Genomic DNA, 22314 nt, shown 5'->3' on the forward strand with positions numbered 1-22314 from the left:
CGACACCCCGCTTCCCGGCCGCCGACCCCCGGGCGCCCCTCGCCCTGGCCTGCGCCGCGACACGGGGGCGGCGGGGCCGCGGACTCGGCGCCTTCACCTTTCTTCCTCCTCTCCCCTCAGCCGAGGCCTCGGCGCTCTTACCCCGCCTCCCGCCTCCCTGAGTCACCGGCGGCGGCCGCCGTTTTCAGCCGCCCAGCCGACTCTAGCTCTGACTTGGTTCAAGAGCTCTCACAAGACACGCACAGCCTCCCGGGCCCGCCCCCTCGGAGCCGCTTCCGCCGCTCATTGGCTGAGTCCAAGGAGGGGGGCGAGGCTCGTGGGGAAATAGCCTGTCGCCATTGGCCAGGCTGGCGAGGGCGGGGCGAGAGAAAAAAACAATTCCTTGGCTGCCTCCTCCCTTTCCCCTCCCCCTTCCGACTCCCGGACGACCCCCATTAGGTTAAAGTACACAGAGCGTAAGCGAGAGATCCCTCCGCCACAGCCATTCTTTCCATTTGTTGCCTCACGGTATGCAAAAAAGTCCCGCGAAATCGGTTATCAACTTTAGGGCCCAGAGGAAAACTGCAGTGGTGCACAGATAAGACTGAATGGCGAACGCCAGGGCTGGAAGTGCCTATTGGATTGCTCTTCAAGTGCGTAGGCTGTCGACCGAAGATGAGCCTTCCACTTGGCGGAAGAATCTCACAGGAAAGGGGTGAGAGCGGCGCAGAGTCGGTGGGGGAGGGAAGAGACGGGAACGTGCGGTTTCAAGCGTACTCAGCTAGAGGGAGGAGCGACAGTGCTCTAGAGGCTCGTGCGCAGGCGCCTCGCGGAGCAGGGGGCTGGAGCTTGGGCTGCTGGGCGAAATGGCCGCGGGAGGCGCAGGCGCACGTGGTGCTGATCATGGAACGTCTAAACTCCGCCATTTTGAAGGAAAAATGAAGAAAGGCATGGGGTCATTGGGAAATGACGTTTATTAAATCTGGAGCAAAAGAGCCCATTCAGTACAATACAGAATGTGATTTTGCTTTATAAAGGGTGGATGAGAAGATACTTTGAGACTTACAAAGAAATTGAAAGACTAGAGGAAGGCCATAATGATGCAAGAAATATCAAAGAGGAGGTGACTTTGAAGGACAAAGGAGATAAGAGGTGATTGTGTGCTTGAGACCTGAAGTTTTTTGGTTGAGTGAAGAAGAAATGGAATGAAGGACTTCAAGACTTCTTATTTCATAAAGGCTGGTGCTTGACATGGCATCACATTTAATCATTAAGATAATGAGTGAAGAACTTATGCTCCCAATTTTACAAGTGTGAAAACAGCGTCAGAAAAAGTTCAGAAACTATTCAAGGGATTATAGATGCAAGATATCTCCAGGTGTTGATTTTAAAAATATATATTTTGAATATGTGACATTAAATAAATTTTAAAATTAAGGATAAACACTGAAGAATTAAATTGGATTTATAATTTGCAGACCATTAAAAGGGGGGAAATGAAACAAAGAAAACATATACAGTCCAACAAAAGTCAGAAATGGAAACAAGAAGAGAAAAACTAGATGAAGGTATGGTAAATAGAAAAAATAAAATGAGAAAAGTAAGTCCAAATATGAATATTTACAATAAATATAAATGGGTTAATTTTACTCATAAGTTAAAAAGACAAATTAAAAACAAAATCCAGCTATAAGTTGACCACAAGCAAACTCCAACAACAGCAGAGGAAGCTTTTAAATATTGAGTTAAAAGATTTACTAATCAAATGGTAATTGAAGGAATGCAGTATAGCAATATCAACATAATTAAAAGCAAAAACATCAAAAGAGAAAAGGATTTTATATTAATGAAGGATAAAGTCCATAGAGATAATATATATTCTTGAACTATTGTGACTCTGGAAAGGTACCCTAGCCTAAGTTAAGACTAAACTGTAAGAACTACAAAAACATTTGGCAGTTTGTAGTCAGAGTAGAAGATATAAATACATCTATCTCAGAAATAGGCACCTCAGATTTTTAAAACAAGTGAGGGTATGAAGGACTTAGATTACATAATTAACTACTAATTTGAAAGGCAATCACTAGGGACAAGTTCTCCCAAATATGAATGAGGAGACTGCAAGAAAGGATGGCTGTAGTTCAGTCATGCTTATAAATATAGATGGAAAATTCTTATGTAAAATATCAACAAGTTAAATGCAGCAGTATAGTTTTAAAATAGTCACCATGTTTGTTGAGCAAAACATTTTCAATGAAAAAAGAAAGTTGCATTTGGTACTATTTAAAAATATACACACAAAAGTAACACTGTATGTGTTCTATGAAATATATGTATTAAAACTCATAACGATAGTTGCTGGTATTGGGGGTGCACACTAGAATTGGGAGAATTGGTTAAAGGCAATTTAGTATTTGTAATTCTCTCATTTTTATAAGTCAAATGTATTCATGTGTAACTTGAAATTTAAAGTTAATTTTAAAATCCTATAGATGGAGTCTACTACATTAACACTCAAGAGCATTAATGACAACTTATTAGAACTAATACAAGAGGCAAGAAGTTGGTGCAATAGAAGATCCATGAACAAAAATCAAAATAATTCCTATTCCTTAACAAGCATCAATTAGAACATATAATAGAAAAAAGAAACCATTATGATCATGAAAACTATGGAATATCTAAGAAAAAACATAACATGAAATAAACAAAACCTATATGAAGAAAACTATAAGGCTTTACTGACATGCATAAAAGATTTGAAAAATTCCATCTCCTTATATGACTTGATAAAGTAAAGATATCGTTTCTCCTCTAATTAAACTACAATTTCAATGAATGAAAGAATCAAAATAGAAATATATAAAAAGTTAAGAGAACACAGAAACAGACCCATGTATATATGAAAAATTAGTTTATGATTAACACACCATTACAAATGAGTACTAATAATAAACTATTCAATATATGCTTTGGGGTCTATTGGTTATTCATTAGGAAAAAATAACGAAGTCAGATCCCTACATCAACATTCACAAAAATAAGTTCCAGATGGATCAAAGAGCTAACTATAAAAAATCTAGTAAAATATTTTAAGATTCCTTCCCCTTTCCTTCCTCCTCCTCTTCCCCGTCCTCTTTCCAAACATTTTAGTCCTAAAGCCATTAGGAATGCAGAGCAAGGAGGGTTTTCATAAGGAGAGGCTGCCTGGCACAGAATGTTTGAGCTCAAAAAAGTAAGTAGTAGTAGCCTGGCATGGGGAGTCAGAGCCCAAGTGGGGTGAGAAGAGTAGATACACAGAAGGTCAACCCAGCATGGGATATCTAGATCCCAAGTGAGATGAGGATGGCATCTGTGAATGGAGGCAGCCTAGTGTGGTATGTTAGGGTCCAATCAGGATGAAGAGATACTCACGTGTGGGAAAAGCCTGGAACGGGGTATCTGAGCCTGAGGAGGGTGAGGAGACTGTTCGTGCAGGAACCATCAAAGGACACTGAAAAGACCAAGAAAGATCTTAGAAGCAGGAGGAGAACTAGCAGAGATGCATCCTGGAAACAAGGCAAGAGAGAATTTCAACTTGGAGGACTATTCAGAGAGATCAAAGGATACACTGAGGTCAAGGCAGTTGAAGGAGTGAACAGCAATATATCAGCAATTCCACCCAGTATGTTTTAGCTTGGAGGTTTTGCCAGAAATCACTTCTGGTTAGTAAAAACTATTATCCAGGGCTGGCCCCGTGGCCAAGTGGTTAAGTTCGCGCACTCCCGCTGCAGGCGGCCCAGTGATTCGTTGGTTCGAATCCTGGGCGCGGATATGGCACTGCTCATCAAACCTCGCTGAGGCAGCGTGCCACATGCCACAACTAGAAGGACCCACAATGAAGAATATACAGCTATGTACTGGAGGGCTTTGGGGAGAAAATGGAAAAAAAAAAAAAAAAAAACTATTATCCAAGTGCCAGAATACACATTCCAGTCAAAATCCTGCCACTAACTAGCATAGTTGACTTTTACCCCAAGGGACATGAGAAGTTTCCAAAAGCCTTTAAGAAAGTTAGCAACTAGAAATTTGGAAATCTGTTTGGACCTTTATTCCTCAACTGCAAAATAATTAGAATACAATATTTTCTGTCTAAAACTGCTTCTGTTAAACAGCATAGCAATGGTGTTTTGTGTGAAAATTTAAATGTCTTATGCTATTTCTGTTAGTGCAGTGCACCTGTGACAGTTAATGAGGCAAGCAAAGCATCAGTGCTAAGCTTCTTGCCTTTTTTTATTTTTAAAGACTTTTTCTGTTGAGGAATAATTTACATCCAGAGAAATGTGCAGATCTTATGAGAACAATTTCATCAGTTTTACAAATTCATACATCCATATAACCCACACCCCTATCAAGATATAGAAAGAACAGGAGTCAACCAACTACAGCCCAGAGGCCAAATCTGACTCACTGCCTAATTTCCTACAGCCTGTGAAGAATGGTTTTTACATTTTTTTAACGTTTAAAAAAACCCTAGATTAAGCCAACCCTGGCAGTCTAATGGTTAAGATTTGGCACTCTCACCACCACAGCCCAGGTTCGTTTCCTGGTCATGGAACCACACCACCTGTCTTTCAGTTGTCATACTGTGGTGGCGGCTCACATAGAGAATTAAAGTAACAGCTAGGATACACAACCACACACTAAAGGTTTAAAAAAAACAACCACCTAGAATAGTAATAATACTTTTGTGACCATAAAAATTATACAAAATTCAAATTTCATTGTCTATAAATAAAATTAAAACAGCCACACCCATTTGTTTGTGTTTTATCTGTGTCTAATTTCATGCCATATTGGTAAAGTTGAGTACTTGCAGAGACTGTGTGACCCTTGAAGCCGAAAATAATTACTCTCCATTCCCTTACAGAAAAGTTTTCCAAACCCTGATAGAGAACATTCCATCACCACTGTACGTTTCTAAGTGCTTTTTCCTAGTCAGTACCCCTGCCCAGAGTAACCTTTCTATGGTGATTTCCATCACCTATAGTGATTTTTATCACCATAACTTGGCTTTGCCTGTTCTTGGATTTTATCTAAATGACATAATACAGTACGCCACATCTCTGGTATCTAGCTTCCTTTACTCAGCACGTTTCCGAGATTCATTCATGTGATTACTTCTGCAAGATGTGTATTCCCTTTCATCGCTAGGTAGTATTTCATTGTCTGAATATGCCATAGTTTGTATATCCCTGCTCTGTTGATGGAGACCTGAACTGTTTTCAGTTCTTGGCTATTAGAAATATATTTGAGTTTAAGTCTACTCTCTTAGTGTTTGATTTCTGTTTATCTGCTCTGCACTTATATGTTTCAACATTTTAACGCTTTCTGCTATTCTTCCTTCCTTCCTACAAAGCCGTATTTCCATCCAATATAATTTCCCTTCAGCCTAATGAACGTTTTTAAATGGATTAACAATTTATTCAGTAATTTATATGGCATAAGGGCCAATAAAAGGAGTAATCTGATAATGCTCATGGTGCAATTCTGCCCATTGATAACACTAAGCCAAGACTTGGATATATATTCCACTCAGTTGCATTACATGTTTCCATGTGTGTGATTTGATCAAGAAAAAGAAAATATGTACAAAATGTCAAGCTGTTTCTCTTTTTCATTTTTAAGAGCAGCTCTATGATTTGAGGAGCTAGTTATACAGTACAGAGCACGTAAGGGGAAAAATACAAAATGGCACTTAGCACCAATGTCAGGACTTATCCCATTATGATTATAACTAAGGATATTATTAATTTTTGTGTTATTCACCCTGCTTTTGAGCATACATCAAAGCCATCAATTTAACTTGAGGCATATACACAATACATACACAAATGTGTGAAAAATACTTTTCCCAAGTAATACTACATTTTAAAATATTCAAAACTGAATATCAGTGCTGATTTGTGTTTTGACAATGGAACAAGAAGAGAACAACATTCAACTAGGAATGGTTATAGTGATAGTAAAGCTCTTAAATATGTCTTCCTCTCCCTTTGTACTTACACTGGCCACATGGTGTCCTGAGAGGGTTTATTATGAGAAAAATGTCAATGATAGCTTTAAGACCGTATTTTGGAAGAAACTAATGAGAAAGCAAATTGGAAGGTGAGACTTCATATTTGTCTTCAAATAAGTGATCTTAAGTTTTCTTTTTATAGAAAAAGTTTAATTCAATTTATTATAAATATATCTAAACCATTCGTTGTTGCAGCTTTCAGGTAGAAGTCAGCCCTTCTTTTATACTGATGAACTTCTTTTAGTGGATCTTGTAGCATGGATCTGCTGGCAATAAATCTTTTGGCTTTTGTCTGTTGAAAAAGTCTTAATTTCACCTTCATTTTTGAAGGATATTTTTGCTAGATATAGAATTCTAGATTGATGGGGATTTTTTTCCTTTTACCTTTAAAGATACCGATACATTATCTTTTGGTCTCTGTTATTCCTGATGAGAAGGCAGACATTATTCTTATCATTGTTCCCCTGTAGGTAATGTATCCTTTAGTCTCTGCTTTCAAAATATTGTCTTTACCTTTGGTTTTCAGCCATTTGACTCTGATGTGCCTAGATGTGGTTTTCTTTGGATTTAACCTGCTGTAGGTTTACTAAACTTAGATCTATGGGCTAGTGTAATTAATTAATTTTAGAAAAATTCTCAGCCATTATCACTTCAAATGTTTTCTGTTCCATTCTGTCTTTCTTCTCCTTATTCATTCACACATATATTAAACTGTTTAATATTGTTCCACACAACTCAGATACTTTAGTCTTTTTTTTTTTAGCTCTTTTTCCTTTTTATATCTTGGTTTGGGTAATTTCTAGTGACTTGTCTTCACGTTGGTTGATGCCTGTGCCTAACCTGCTCTTTAAAAGAATTCTTTATCTCTTATATCATGTGGGGTTTTTTTTATTTCTAGCATTGGCCCTTTTTAATAGTTTTCCTCTCTCCAGGAAAATTTCCCATCTATTGTCCACTTTGTCCACTAAATCTTTTATATATTTATCATAGTTATTGTAAAATATAGAGTGTGATTATGCTAACATATGGGACAGCTCTGTGTCTGGTCCTACTGGTTGTTTTCTCTCTTGACAATGGATTTAGTTTTCTTGCTTTTTAAAAAAAGCCTTGATTTTTTTTTTATTAAATGACAGATATAATGTGTCAAATAACAGAAGAACCTGGGGTAAATAGTATTCATGCTCAGAAAAGGGCATAGCTCTTCTTCTGTCAAGCTGTAGCATGGGGGATTGGAATAATATAGTCTATCCCGATTGATCTGGCTTTGTGTTTCTTAGTTAGATTCAGCTTATTACACACTTTGAAATATTTGAGAGCAGGTCAAAGCCACGACTAAGGTGAGGCAACTGAAGCATTTGCTGAGGTACAAAAAGAGATAGGATCAGTAAGTGCTATGCTGAGCCATATTGCAGCCGGAGGTAGAAGGAAAATCAGTAGTACTATTTCTGTCTTTATCTAAAATTTTGAGATTTTGCTCATCATGGATTTTTTTGCATAAACTTTGATTTTTTAAATGTTGCATTAAAATATTATTTATCATAGTTATTGAGTTCTTTAGCACTCCTTTTTTGTACCAAAGGCAAGTTTCCTATTTGTTTCATTTGTCTCACGCTAGTCCTAGCCTTGTGGTATCAGAGCCTTTCTTTTAACAGGACTTGGGCTCTGAGTGCCTGGAAGGTTTGTCTTCCTTCTCTCAACCTATCCATAGATGTCAGCAGGTCCTATGTGACTGCACCTCAGAGATCTCTCAGAACTCTCCTGCCCCTCCACCAAGCAGGAGATGGTTGCTGCCTGATACTCTGTGTAAGGCCTGGAGTGCTTGTGGGATTTCTTCATGGGGATTCTCTCTCGGCTTACCTGTCTCTCCTCCAGTGGTAGGTAACCACTCCCTTATACTCAGTGTAAGGCCCAGAGTGCTTCTCCATTCTCTCGCTTCACCCTCACACTTCAAGAGGCCTGGCACCTCTGTGCCTCAGAAGGTGTCTCTCTCAGATTTCCTGCCCTAAATTTTCTTGTGAGCGCTCAGTGAAAGCTCTATGGAAAAGAGTTGGCAGTTTAATTCAGACTCCCCTGTGTTTTCGCCATGCAGGAACTCTAAACTGTCATTCTAGACCACATCCTGCCTTTGAAGTTGCATTAAAACATCGGCTGTTTTCTTCTTGCCTAAATCTATGGATACTTCCTCCTGCTGCTCTGCCAAGAATGAAATCAGCCAGGGGTGCCTTCTCTCCTAAGAGCGCTTATCATTTCTTGGATTTTCGTTCATTAGATTTCCATAAGAGCTTCTAATAGACTTAAATAACTATGATTATGTAGATTACCCAGTTCATTCTTATCATTACAGGGAGAGCAACAGTCTCTTGAAGCTTTCTGCATCTGAAGCAGAAGCAGGAGTTAATCTGGTTTGCTTTGATTACTCTTTTTTTTTCTTTTAAAGATTTTATTTTTTCCTTTTTCTCCCCAAAGCCCCCTGGTACATAGTTGTATATTCTTCATTGTAGGTCCTTCTAGTTGTGGCATGTGGGACGCTGCCTCAGCATGGTTTGATGAGCAGTGCCATGTCCGTGCCCAGGATTTGAATCAACGAAACACTGGGCCGCCTGCAGCGGAGCACGCAAACTTAATCACTCGGCCACAGGGCCAGCCCCTGCTTTGATTACTCTTTTGATAGCAGCTGGGCTGACTCTGATCCACGGTTTGAAACTTTTGGCCCTTGGATGACCATGATCCCTGATGAACTTGCCTTTGACTCAGCCTTGACCTCAATCTTTATGTGTTCCCTGTAGCTGAACTAGGCTTGCCTACCTTCTCATTCTAAGATTATGCCTGGGTTTTTTCAATCCTATCTTATTTTTCTTTGAATCTAAGTTACTAGCACATAGCAGTTGCTCAATAAGTATTGAGCTGACCCTGAACAGTTTTAATCTATTGCTTGCCTGTTTCTTTCTGATTCCCCTGACCTGTATATTCTGAAGCAACTTCCTTCTTTACATAGTCTTCCCCAGATTACCTGATCCTTGCCTTTTTCTCTATTATGTCTAGGGTCCATTTTCAGCATAACGGATATGACCAGGCATGGCTGAGAGGAACCAGAGATACCAGGCAGACCTGTGAGATCAGCAAATGTGCCAGGCGAACTTAGTAGGTGAGCAGAGCATAACCACAGAAAATTCTGGGCACATACACACAATAGGAAAAATCAGAGAAGCTTGGCATTCAGAGACAGGGCACAAATACACAGAAAGAAAAAAGGGACAAGACAGGACAATATGCCTAAGGGAACAGGTATAATTCACCAGTGAAGCCATTTGGTCCTGGGGTTTTCTTCACTGGGAGGTTTTTGATTACTAATTGAATCTCTTTACTCTTTATAGGTCTGTTCAGACTTTCTATTTTTTCTTCAGTCAGTTTTAGTGGTTTGTGTGTTTCTGGGAATTTGTCCATTTCATGTAGGTTATCAAATTTGTTGGTGTACAATTGTTCATAGTATTCTCTTATAATACTTTTTATTTCTACAAGATTGGTAGAAATAGCCCCACTTTTATTTCTAATTTTATTAACTGAGTCTTTTTTTCTTGGTCAATCTAGTTAAAAGTTTGTCAGTTTTGATGATATTTTTCAAAGAACCAACTTTTGGGGTCATTAATTCTCTCAATTGTTTTTCTAATGTCTATTTCATTTATCTCCAATCTTTATTATTTCCTTCCTTCTCCTAACTTCCGATTTACCTTATGCTCCTTTTCCTAGTTTCTTAAGGTATATAGTTAAGTTATTGATTTGAGATCTTTTATTTCCCTCTGAGCACTGTTTTTGCTGCGTCCCATAAGTTTTGTTATGTTGCATTTTTGTTTTCATTTGTCTCAAGATATTTTCTAATTTCTCTTGTGATTTCTTCTTTGACTCATTAATTGTTTAAGAGTATTGTTTAATTTCTGCTCTGTGAATTTTCCTGTTTTCCTTCTGGTAATGATTTATAGTTTTATTCTGTTGCAGTCAAAATAGATACTTTGTATGGTTTCAAACTTCTGAAGTTTATTGAGACTTATTTTGTGGCTGCTGCTTATCTGGGGGATGGAGGGTGGTAGACAGGTAAGTTAAAATGCCACAATTCTCTATTACAACAATTTTTCTCTATTACAAAAATTTAGCAGCTTTTTTATTCACTTAGCATTCCCCTGGTTGTTATAAGTTTTTCTTATGTTCCAGTTTTATTTTGTTTTATATTCTGTAAAAATTGATTCAGACAGTTTTTGCCAACTTAATCATTGCTTTAAAAGAGGAACAGAGGTTTAAACTTCCCTAATCTCCCATTTTTAGTCCTTTATGATATTTTGATTTTCAGGCATTTTACCTTTACATATATCATAAACCCCAAAATACATTTTTCTTTTTGCTTAAAGTCAATTATCTATTAAAGAGATTAAGATGATAAGAAAAAAGTCTTGTATTTTTACCCATGTAATTACTATTTCTAGGGTTTTTCATTCCTTTATATTGATCCAGACTTCCATCTGGTATCATTTTCCTTCTGCCTATAGGTCTTCCTTCAACATTTCTTGTAGTGTGGTGTGCTGGTAAGCTTAAGTAATTTGATTATGACGTGCCTTGAGGTCGTTTTCTTCATGTTCTTATGCTTGAAATTGTTGAGCTTCTTGGGTCTGTAGGTTTATAACTTTAAAATTACTTGAAAAAATTATTTTGTCATTCTTTCAAATATTTTTTGTTTTCCTCTCTATCTTCTCTCCTTCTGATGCTCTAATTACACTTATATTAGATCACCTGAAGTTGTCCCACAGCCCTGTGAAGCTCTGTTAAATTGTTTTTCAGTCTTCTTACTCTGTGTGTTTTATTTTGGATAATTTTTGTTGCTATGTCTACAAGGTTACTAATTTTTTCTTCTGCTGTGTCTAATCTGATGTTATTCTCTTCCATGGTATTTTCATTTTAGACATTGGCTTTTATTATCTCTAGAAGTTTAGTTTGGGTCTTTTGTATATTTTCCATGTCTCTCCTTCTCATGTTCCTGCTTTCTTCTACCTTCCTGATCAGATGGGATATATTGATGATAATTGTTTTAATGTTATTTAATGTTACTAATTCTGTAACTAATTTAATGTCACTCTGACATACCTGAGTATATTTCAGTTGACTGGTTTTTCTTCTCATTATGGGTAGTATGTCTGGTAGCTTTCAATCAGATGCCAGACATTGTGAATTTTGCTCTGCTAGGTGCTGGATGTTTTTGTATTCCTATAACTATTACTGAGCTTTGTTATGGAATACAGTTACTTAAAAACAGTTCAATCCTTTTGAGGCTTGCTTTTGGACTTTGTTAAGTGGAACAAGCAGCCCTTACACTAGGGATAATTTTACCACACTATTGAGGCCATTAATCTAAGGCTTGTTCTACCCAAAGCCCCATGAACTATGGTGCATTCTACTCTGCCTCGTACAACCACAACTATTCCTGACTCTCTGTGAGTGCTGGTGATTGTGTTCCTGTAACACAGTTATTTCCCTAGCTTTGGGTAGTTTACTTACTAATATGCTCTGATTAGCATTCAGCTAACCACTCAAGGTGGACCTTTTACAGTTATCCAGAACTTTTCCTGCAGCTTTTTCCCCCTGGTACTCTGCCTTGTGAATTCTAGCTGCCTTGGCCTCAACTCTGTCTGTCTCAACTCTATATGTTCAACTCAAGGGGAGCTCCAGACTCTGCCTGGGTCCCCACTCCCTGCACAGTGGCCTGAAAACCCTCTCAAGAAAGTAAGCTGGGGCAATGGTGGGACTCATGTTTTTCCTCTCTCAGGGGTCACAGTCTTGTACCACCTAATGTTATGTCTGTGACCAGTTGTTTCAAATATCTTTTCTTTTTTTAAATTCGTTTCACACAGAGGGGTAAATCTGGTCCCTGATGTTCCATCTTTCCAGAAACATAATTTTACCAAAGGTACAGTTCAGATCAGTAAAGGAAAAGATGAATTATTCAATAAATGGTGTCAGCACATGTAGTAATCAGGCTTCCAATTTGCAATTATAGAATCCAATTGAGACAGTTTTAACAGAAAAGGAATGTATTAAGCAACATTAAGTAGATTAAAATTTTTCCAGAAGGGTCAGAGGGTTAGGCTTTGAGGTGAAGCATTTGGAAATTAAATTAGCCTGTCCAACTGCTCAAAGGAGTGACTGCACCATTTCTGATACTGGCACCACACTTTATACTATAAATGTGCTCTGCTGCTATTGACTTCTCCATGTCTCTGTGATGTGTTTCATCACCCTCTTCACATACTACATTCGGGTAGTAGCTGTCTCCTCATGATGATTTCTTCCAAATCAAGACCTCACTTGTGCATGCCTGGTTGATGAAGTCTAGGTCATGTGCCTCACTTCTAGCCACCAGATAAGCTAGGGAATTGAGTTTTGGCTCATACCTTGAGGAGGCAGGACACATAACATCCCCGAGCATAGAAATGAGGTTCAAATCACACTGAGTGGCCACAAATAGGAAAAATGATCCCACATCAAAAACTGGATAGTCATCTGAAAAAAGATAAAGTTGAATCCCTTCCTCACACATTACCCCAGAAAGTCAAAGATCTAAGCAGGAAAAAATAAAACTGTAAAAGTACTAAAAGAAAACTTAGAATGATTTTCAAGTAACTTATTTTATATTTTTGCACCTCTGTCTTCTAATCAAGTATCTAAGAGCTTCCAGAACTAAAATAAACATTAAAACAGACCAATGAAATGCTGATGCCCTGTGAAATAAACATAAATCCAACTCAATGGCTCTGCTTAGATGTAGGCTGTACCAGTAGAACGTGGGAGTTGTTTCAAAGAGTCTACAAAGATTTTCCATCTGTATGACAAAATATCCACAACTAATCAGCTATGCTTCTGGGTTCTACCCGCCTGGCATCTCTACTTTTGTCTTCAGGTACCTCTCCCACAGAGCCCCTTTAGCCTCTAAGAGCTTTCCTGGGGGTGAGGGGTTGTTTCTTGTGTTATTAACAGTGTTGCTGGAGGTTTTCAATTGCTCTGGTAGAACAACAGACACAAGGAGAGGTAGTTGTACAGCGGAAAGAACAGGGCTTTGACTTATGAGCCCTGGTTTGTGCTCTGGTCCCATCACTTACTGGATGACTGGATACATTGTTTAATCTCTATGGGGCTCAATTTCCTCGCAGATAAAATTGCTCCAGTACTGCCTACCACACAGGGTTGTTTATGAGGGCAAGATAAAGTGATATATATTATATACATAATATATATATTCATGAAATATAAATATTCAAATTTCATGAAAATAACGTTATATATATAATGTTATTTTTATGAAAGAAGAGATGTTTAGTTATGAATATTTTTATGCATACATATTCCACCACAGTATTTATAAAATTAATTTTAAAATAGCATAGTATCATAGCACTTTCTTTTGAAGAATATGGAGGAAAATTATCCTTCTAATATATCAAGGAAGACATGGTTTGCATTGTGGAATATGAAACATTGTATATAAGTAACAGCATATATAAATCATACCTTTATAACTATCCAGGGGCTCACAGTTGAATTGGTGAGATCAAGGGGTTAAGAAAATTGAGATTGAATGAAAAGTCTTCACCTTCAGTGATGTTTTTTAGAGCCTGAAAGTCTTTCAGAATTCCATCTCATTTGCCTAAAGTGAGAGAGGTACCCCCCTTATTTCTCATCACAAAGTTCTGCTAAGTTGACTGTTTTTATCCATTCCATATTTGGGGAAACATGAGCTTCATCCTTGGAGTTCCTGGTTTAACAAGAGCTGTGGAGTAATACCTAACCTTGGAAAGTTGAGGAAGTGTCATGAAAGGTGAACTATTTAGTAGACTACCTTAAATATTTTTTCTGACAGAAAAATTATTATGAACATTTTCTCACCTCCAAAAAAACTCAAGCATATTGTTGGCTTCATTGTTTGACTTAACAGCTATCTTGGCTTTTAGTACCAATAATGAGGCAGATTTGAGGACATAGCTGCCATGATGTGGCTCTAGAAAAGTGAAATCCCCTCACTGGTCCACTTACCTACCATGTGGCATCCTAAAAACCAACTTTCATACTGTTATACAACTATTAGAATGGCCAAAATCCAAACCACTGACAACACCAAAATGTCAAATGTGGCTGGCAAAGATGTGGAACAACAGGAACTCTCATTCATTGCTGGTGGGAATACAAAATGGTACCGCCACTTTTGAAGACAGTTGGGCAGTTTTTTACAAAACTAAATATACTCTTACCATACAATCCAGCGATCACCTTCCTTGGTACTTCCCAAAGGGGTTGAAAATTAGGTCCACATGAAAACCTGTACACAGAGGTTTATAGCAGTTTCACTCATAAGTGCCAAAACTTGAAAGCAACCAAGATGTCCTTCACTACTTGAGTGGATAAATAAACTGTGTATGTCCAAACAATGGACTAATATTCAGTGCTTAAAAAGGAATGAGCTATCAAGCCATGGAAAGACATTAAGGAACCTTAACTGCATATTACTAAATGAAAGAAGCCAATCCAAAAAGCCTACATACTATATGATTCCGTCTGTATGTCATTCTGGAAAAGGCAAAACCATGAGACAGTAGAAAGATTAGTGGTTGCCAGAGGTTTAGGGAGGCAGGGAGAGGGATGAATAGGCAGAGTATAGAGGATTTTTAGGGCAGTGAAAATACTCTGTACAATACTGTAGTGATGGATACATGTCATTATACAATGTCGTATACATTACACATAAAATGTGAACTCCGAGAGTGAATCTTAATGTGAACTATGGACTGTGGGTGATTATGATGTGCCAATGTAGGTTTGTCAGTTGTAACAAACGTACAACTCTGGTGGGGGATACTGATAAGGGGGAAGGCCATGCCTGTTTGGGGGCAGGGGGTATTTGGGAAATCTCTATACCTTCCTTTCAGTTTTGCTGTGAACCTAAAAAAAACCTGATCTAAAAAAATTAAGTCTTTGAAAAAAAATTTCTCTCCATACAACCCCACCAGAGTGGTCCTCCTGAAGTGGCTGTAGCAAAAATCTTTCAGTGTCTGGAAAGAACAAACCAAAGACCCTTACCATGGCTTTTGAAGTCCTCTGAGTTCCCCTCAGCTTGCTGCCGCCCTGCACATATTAATCTTGATTAACGGAAACATATCGTGGTTCCTCACCCTCACTCTGGTGTTTCTTGATTTCGTCAGTTTGCTCATGCTATTCAAGAACCCAGAATACCCGTTCCTTCCCCGAAGCCTGGCTAATTGCTGCTCACCTTTGAGACACAGATCTAGCGCCACCTCTCTGACCCTCCCAGGCTGGGCTGAGCCCCAAGCCTTCATTCTCGTGCTCTCAGGGCTCACAGATTAGGGTGGGTGTATGAGGTAGGGGGATAGTCAACGGAGAAGCTGGTGAATGCTATGATGGGGAAGTCAGGGTTCTGTTGGAGCCCCAGTCTTGAGGAAGAAGTGACACTGCAGCTGTTAGCCAGGCAGAGAAGGGATGGAGAGAGAGTTTTATGCCAAGAAAAGAGCATGTGCAAAGGCCCAGGGAAAGGACCCTAAAGAGTTATACCAGGCCCAGATGGAAAGGAGTTTTTAAGTCAGTCAAAGGGTTTTGACTTTATGCTGAGAATAAAGGGCAGCCACTGAAGGATTTAAACAAGTTTAAGCAAATGTGCGTTTCAAAGGATCACTTTGACCAATTATGTCATGATTTACAAAATCCTATGGGAGGAGGTGAGAGCAGCAGCAAGGAGATGAGTCGGGAGACTGTTTTCTTACGTGAGATGGGAGATGATGATGGCTTGATCTAGGTTATTGAGAAAGGAAGTGGAGGGAAATGGAAGAGTTTGGTAAACAATAAGGAATAATCAATAGGACTTGGGGATACTTACAGAGGGGCTAAAAGTACAGGAGGAATCCAGGATGACTCCCAGTTTTCTGGGGTGGATGGTGACACTGTCCATGACACAGGAGACAGGTAAGAAAGCTGGTTTAGTGCAGTTGTGAGTTGGTCTAAGGACACGTACAGCTTAATTTTGTATATCCCAGCTACAGTTAAGTCATTCAACATTTAACAGATTTTCCAAGCATCTATTCTGTGCCAGGCTCTCTCCTAGGCACTGGGGATGTAGTAATAAATAAAATAGAAAAAAATCTTGCCTCTCTGGAGCTTACACAATAGTGACGAGATGAGGAGGAAAAGAAAGCTAGAATAGGGTCCTAAAAGAGAAGGTGACATCTGGGCAAACCCCTAAGGATGTGAGGAAAAAAGCCATGCAGGTAACTGGGGAAAGTGTGTTCCTGGCAGAGGGACCAGCCGGTGCCCTAAGTGGGGAGAGTACCCGGCGTTTCCCACAGAGGCCAGAGCAGCTGCAGAAGAGGGAGTGAAGAGGAATGAGGCCATCAGGTAACAGAAGGTCAGCATCAGTCCTTGCAGGCACTGTAAGCACTTTGAATTTTAATCTGTGTGAAAAGGTTTTCAGACTAAGAGAGAGATGACCTGTCATATGTTTGTCCAGGATCCTCCTTGGGGCCAAAGCAGAAGTTGGGGGTCCAGTTAGGTGGCTAGATGGGGGTAACAGTGGTGAGAGGCAGAGTATAGTATTTTGAAGGCTTTGCTGACAGATTGGATGTGAGGTGTGAGAGAAAGGGAAGAGTCAGGGATGTAACCCATGCTGACATACCGCCCCATTTTCACACAGTGGCCTTATTCACAGATGTTCTTTGTGAGTGGCATTCCCTAAGTGACTGTATTTACTTCTGTGGTTCACCACAACATCTACTTCTATGAGAATTTGAACTTGACGGTACCAATTGTGGTATGTTTAACATCACCACAAAATAATTGATTCACGTTCTGAATCCTCTTAGCATGACCCTTAGAAGCATGTGCTTTCTGTTCTTACTTACAGCATAGTATTTTGAAATACTTAACCCTTTCATTCTCCTTGAATTTTCCCCTTTCCCTTTCCTCTATGAAAGCCCACACTCTCACACTGTTGAACTCAGGAGGAACATATGTTGGCTGAAGTGAAGTGGACCATTTTGAAGTAGAAGCTTTAAGAATTAGCACATGATTCTCCACATTTCCTTTCCCTCTGCCACAATGACTAACAATATTCCATATGGAGGCTGCTCCATCAGAATGGGTCCTGAAATGAAAACAACATGGAATAGAGACACAGCTTACTCCTCAATGAATGCGTAGCATGAAGGAGAAAGAAACCTCTTTGCTTCTGTAAACTATTGAGACTTGGGGGTCTTTTGTTACCACAGTGTAACCTAGCCTATCCTGACTGATACACACACCTAAGGACATAACACTAATAAGCACGGTTGCTGGGATTCTGGGGGCTCAAACCTAGGCAGTCTGGCTGCAGTTACTACACCTGTGGGAATATGTAACATTGCCTCTTTATACAAACACAGGAGTTGCAGCATCCAGCAACTCGGGTGAGCAACAGGTATTAACTTTTTCGATAATTCAACCTTATTTCTGTTTGAAGCCTCTACTCCATCAGGATGCTAAAAAATTCAGTACAGGATTGCATCTAACACCATATCATGGACGTACTTATAAGTTAGTAGATACAGAGTTACAGAGTGATCTTCCTAATTTGCACTACTCCGTTTAGACTTCTCCAGTGACTTCCATTGTATTCAGAACAAAACCCAAACTCTCAGCATGGCATGCACATCATCTCCCACTGGCCCTGCCACCCCGCTGGTCTCTTCTCCCACCTCCTGGCACCATCCACACAGGTCTTCAGCCACTTCCTAGACTCACTAGGCTGGTTCCCACCTAGGACCATGCCACTTGCAGTCCAGTCTGGAACTTTCTTCTCCCAGATCTTCCCAAGACTGGCTTCCCCTACTCATGTAGGTCTCAAGTCAGTATTTATTTCTTTAAAGGGGCCTTCCCTGACAAGCCTCTCTCTGCACTGCCTCTCCTTTCCCCTTTGCCCCCACAAACACCTTTATTTCTGGAACTTATCATACATGAAATTATCCTGTTGATTCATTTACCTGTTTATTATCCATCTCCACCCCATTTCACACACCAGAGAGAGAAGAAATGTGTGTCTTGTTAACTGCAGAAAACCTGGCCAAAAACCCTGAAAAAAGAGGCCTGTCACATGGTAAATGCTCAATTGTGGGAATATTATTATCATTTCAAAGACTCTTGATACATATTGTCAAAATGCTTTCCAAAAAATGGGACAACTTGCATTCCTTCCATGCATCCTTGATAGTATTGGATAAGATTTACAAATTCTGATTTTGCTAATTTGCTAGTAACCAGATTTGACTCTGGTTGTTTAAAATCTGCTTTTTTTTTTTTTTAACTAGTAAAGCTAAATATTTCTTACCCTTTTTCTAAAAATTATTTATTCGTATCCTTTGTCCACTGATCAGTTAGCGAGTTGGTGCTTGTCTTACTGATGTATATGCCTTCTTGATAATGAAAGGTAGAATTTTAAAGATCAGTAACCTTCTGGGAGTTTGAAATCTATTTTAAAACATCTCACTGGAAGCCCAGGATAAACACATGCTCATAAAGATGATTTATTTTCTTGCTGTTTATTTGGTTGTCTTTATTGGAGGGGAGAGTGCATTCCTGGTTAATAAGCTATGTCAAGGGCATAATTGTCGGATGGACCTTGAAAACATGCTAAGTGAAAGAAGCCAGACACAAAAGGCCATATGTTGTATTCCATTTATGTGAAATATCTAGAATATAATATTCGATAGAGACAGAAAGTAGATTAGTGGTTGCCAGGGGTTAGAGGAGGAGGAAATGGGGAGTCACTACTGAATGGGTATGGGTTTTCTTTTGTGGTGATGAAAATGTTCAGGAACTACATGGTGGTGATGTTGAACAGCATTGTAAATGGACTAATGCCACTGAATTGTACACTTTAAGATGGATAAGATGGTGAATTGTTTGCTATGTGAATTTTACCACACACACACACTCACAAGAGTCTATGTAAATGGAGGTGAGAAAGTATAGGAAGCTAGTTGAATTTTCTTCCTCTTTCCAATGGATTCTTCTCTCAGTTTTGCCTTTCTTGTGACTTCCTGGAGAGCTGGGGCAATAACATGCCCAGGGCACAATGTTCTCTTGGCTTTTGCCACAAACCACTGGGCATCACTCCTCCATCTCATTTTTGGGGAAGGTTCTCTGTTTGCCACTGGGCTGAGTGCTGGGTGCCACTTGGTTAGGTCGAAAGTCAGGGGCAGCATTCTCAGTTGCAGAGGTCTGACATGTGTGATGGTCCCGAGGCAGATCCAAATAATTTGCCCATAGTAAGAGTTAAGTCTTAAAGAGTTAGGGCACCTTAGCATGGATACTACACTAATCCTTATAGGGGATATGGTAAATGGAATAATGACCTCCTAAAGATGTCCCTGTCCTAATCCCCAGGACCTGCAAATATATTACCTCACATGGCAAAGAGACTTTGAAGATATGATTAAATTAAGGATTTTAAGATGAGATTATCCTGGATTATCCAAGTGGGCCTGATGTAATCACAAGAGTCCTTACATAAGAGAGGGGCAGGAGAGTCAGAGAAGATACAGTGACAGAAATGAGAGGGGCAGAGAGAGAGAGAGGTTTGAAGATGCTATCCTGCTCATTTTGAAGATGGAGGAGGAAGGGGCCACAAGCCAAGGAATGAAGGCAGCCTCTAGAAGCTGGAAAAGATGAGTGAACAGATTCTCTCCTACAGCCTCCAGAAAGAATTTAGCTCTGCTGACACATTGATTTGAGGACTTCTGAGATCCAGAACTGTAAGATAATAAATGTGTTATTTTAAGCCCCCAAAAAAGATGGCATTTTTGAACCTTTTCTCGTTCTCCCTCAAGAAAATCCTAACACCTTAAAATTGTTTTTCTTTTTCCTGTATAGCTGTAATGGAAATGGACTTGTTTCCCCCAGTGAGTTAATAATAAAGGCTATCCTTTACTGATTGCTTGTAACATAATTCGTAAGCTTTACCTTGTGGAATCTTCCAAATAGCCTTATAAGTTAGGTATATTATTCCTACTTTTCTCGTGAGAAACTTGAGGCTTGGAAAGGTTAGGAAGCTTGCCTAAGAGCATACAGCTAAGAAGGGTGAGTTGGTCTGTCTTCAAAGCTGGGGTGTCCATTTACCCCTGTCCTACACAGTTTGTGGCCCTCAGTGGAAAAAGCTGTCCGACTCTGCCATGGACCGTTAGTGACTACTGCAGCTGCGACTGGACATGTGCAAGGGGTTGGGGGGGGGCCTCCTGGCAGCCCAGTTGGTTGGACAGATTTGGCTGCCAGCTGCTTATTATTGCAGTGTGGTTCCTCCCCTGGAGCAGCCTTCCAGCGGCTCCCACAGGGGGCTGCCCAGCAGAGGACAGACGTCCTGCGCCCATTCTCTGACCCCGCCCTGGACTCCCTTTCACCTCCTTGTGGGGCTGCTTCAGCCCCAAATTCCTTCTTAAACACTCACCCTTGACATTTTTCATGAATATCTTTTTCCCTATTAAGAATTTAGCCTGAAATATTTTTACCTTTGTACTTTTGTATTGTCTTAGTATGTTTTTTTATTCTGATTTATGTTGCTTTGAATTATTTTAAATGGTATTATCTTACTTTTCCACCTTTCAAGTCTTTATCAGTTTTCTAATTTTATCTTTTTAATCTTTTCATATTTGTTTTAAATGTTTCCTTTTTAAACTTTTATTTTCTATGCAATTTAAAAAATATTTTGTTTTTCTATGACCATTCTTAAATGTCATTTGGTACTTTTTGTTAGTATTCATTTTCATATTTTATATTATTTTAAATTCCTTTAAAAAACTTTGTTTAAGCTGTGCCATTAATTTCACCACATGAATTCTTAAGCTTGTCTTTGTCTGTTTTGAATTTATTTCATGCATTTGAACCATAATTCTTTCCCTCTCCTTTTCATTTTATTCCTTTATCTTCTTAAAAAGATAACTTCATCTTAATAGTTTTATCTATTTCTTCCTATTCTTAACTCCTACTTTCTCCTGTTTGTTTTCAGAATGGTTATCAAGAAGTTGGTGGGAGATTGAAAGCTTCAGCAAAAACTCTCACCATAAACTGGGGAGATTTCTTTTCAGCTCTGGCTCCAGCTGTCCCTCTGGTTTCTCCTAATAGATTTCACATGCTCCTGGGCACTACTCAACAGATTAAAAAAATAGCAATAAGAGAAACCAACGACCCTCCCGAAATGAATGCCTTTCTGGCCGTAGAGAGCTCGCTGTGCATCAGCTGAGGCCCGTGGCTTTAACAGACTCCGAGTTTGGGACGCGGTGTGTCAGGAGGAAGCCCGGAAGGAGGCAATACCGGAACTACATATGGAGGCGAGTGGTGGGAGCGCACGAGGGATTATTTTGTGCTGATGTTCACGTTCTTGGTTCTTATGCTCCTGAAAACAATGCCTTCAGCATGCAAGTAGGTGTGACTCTTAGTCCATAAATACAGGTATGTAAGGAATCTAAGCTTCTCCACTTCGTATAACTCACCTTCAGTTTCGTGTCTGGTCTCGCAGAAGAAGCTAACTTGGGTCCTGGCTGGGCTCCCCATCTGTAAGGTTGTGTCATGGTTTGGGGACCTTCCACTGGTCCAAGAAATGGGTGTGCAGGGAGCCTGTCTGGTCATCTGCCATCTGAGCGGGGCTCTGCTGCTCTCCTCCGTGCCTGTTAAAGACACAGGCATCTTTTGGGATCTGACAAAAAGACAGGATACCCATTCCTTCAAAACCTACAGATCCACTCTCTCCCCAGCCCTCAATTCTTCTCCTCACCCTCCTTCTCCACAGTCTTTTTGGGTTTTGGGATGACCCTTCTCTCATTTGAGATTTCTTCAAGGCCCTGTGTTTATGCCCATGAATTTCTCTTCCTGTTGGAATTCATGGCAGACTTCTGGTTCTACTCCAGAACAAGACAAGGAAGTGAGTTACTTAATATCTCTATGCCTAAGTGTTCTCGTTTGTAAATTGGGCATGATAATAGTATTTATCTAAAAGCATTGTTGTAAGAACAAAATACAAACTGTTAAGACAGTGCCTGGTACATACATAGTAAATGCAAGAACCATGAGCTAAAAGAGGCTTGTCCATTTTTAAATGGTTGAAAAAAATCAAAGGAAGAATAACCTTTTATGACACTTGAAAATTACATGCAATTCAAATTTCAGCACCCATAAGGAGAGTTTTATTGGAACATGGCCATGCTCATTTGTTT

The 22314-nt window shown here is 39.5% G+C and overlaps 1 protein-coding gene and 1 long non-coding RNA gene across 5 annotated transcripts in view; one reads left to right on the plus strand and one right to left on the minus strand.

Annotated features, from left to right (window-relative positions):
- KDM3A (lysine demethylase 3A) overlaps positions 1–457 on the minus strand; it is a 50132-nt gene extending 49675 nt beyond the window's left edge. The window contains exon 1 of one of the 4 annotated variants that reach the window (XM_023618770.2): positions 142–457. The gene's annotated coding sequence lies outside the window, so the exon portion shown is untranslated. Of the gene's footprint in view, positions 1–97 lie in introns of all 4 variants that reach the window. The other 3 variants (XM_023618771.2, XM_070236210.1, XM_070236211.1) reach the window with 3 other exon arrangements.
- Positions 411–21553, plus strand: LOC111768050 (uncharacterized). Its single transcript, XR_011426335.1, has 3 exons — positions 411–694; positions 9080–9182; positions 21111–21553. It is a non-coding gene; the product is annotated as an uncharacterized lncRNA (long non-coding RNA).
- The last annotated feature ends 761 nt before the right edge of the window (positions 21554–22314 follow it).

This window comes from Equus caballus, chromosome 15 (genome assembly GCF_041296265.1).
Source record: "Equus caballus isolate H_3958 breed thoroughbred chromosome 15, TB-T2T, whole genome shotgun sequence".
NCBI lineage: Eukaryota > Metazoa > Chordata > Mammalia > Perissodactyla > Equidae > Equus > Equus caballus.